The sequence below is a fragment of the Hylobates moloch genome, unplaced genomic scaffold, assembly GCF_009828535.3.
Source record: "Hylobates moloch isolate HMO894 unplaced genomic scaffold, HMol_V3 SCAFFOLD_4, whole genome shotgun sequence".
In the NCBI taxonomy this organism is placed as follows: Eukaryota; Metazoa; Chordata; class Mammalia; order Primates; family Hylobatidae; genus Hylobates; species Hylobates moloch.
The window spans coordinates 99853050-99854039 of record NW_026652279.1 but is presented as its reverse complement, the minus strand read 5'-3'; positions in this window follow the sequence as shown (position 1 = coordinate 99854039).

The following is a 990-nucleotide window of genomic DNA, read 5'->3' as shown; positions in this document are numbered from 1 at the left end:
GCCAGGATGGTCTCGATCTCCTGACCTCGTGATCCACCCGCCTCGGCCTCCCAAAGTGCTGGGATTGCAGGCGTGAGCCACTGCACCCGGCCTTAAATTATTAATAAAAGGGTCCGGGTGAGGTGGCTCACACCTGTAATCCCAGCACTTTGGAAAACCGAGGTGGGCAGATCACCTGAGATCAAGAGTTTGAGACCAGCCTGGCCAATATGGAAAACCCCATCTCTACTAAAAATACATAAATTAGCAGGGCGCGGTGGCGGTCGTCTGTAATCCCAGCTATTCTCGGGAAGCTGAGGCAGGAGAATCACTTGAACCTGGGAGGCAGAGGCTGCAGTGAGCCAAGATCGTGCCACTGCACTCAAGCCTGGGCCACAGAGTGAGACTCCATCTCAAAACAAACAAACAAACAAACAAACAAACAAATAAGAGGGACAAACATTTACAAATTAATAATATTAGAACAGGGCACAACCACAAGTGCTTCAGAAATTATAAAGATAATTTAAAAACTAATAGGTTTAAAATTATTTATTTACTTATTTTTTGAGATGGTGGATGGAGTCTTGCTCTGTGGCCCAGGCTGGAGTGCAGTGGCGTGATCTCAGCTCACTGAAACCTTCACTTCCCGGGTTCAAGCGATTCTCATGCCTCAGCGTCCTGAGTAGCCGGGATTACAGGTGTTCATCACCACGCCCAGCTAATTCTTGTATGTTTAGTAGAAATGAGGTTTCACCATGTTGGCCAGGCTGGCTTTGAACTCCTGACCTCAGGTGATCCTCCCGCCTCAGCCTCCCAAAGTGCTGGTATTACAGGCATGAGCCACTGTGCCTGACAAATAAAATACTGTTTATTTATTTTGTAGAGATGAGGACTTGCCATGTTGCCCAGGTTGGTCTCAAACTCTTGGGCTCAGGCAATCCTCCTGCTTAGCCTCCCAAAGTGCTATGATTACAGGCATGAACTACCATCCCAGACTTTAAAAGCTTT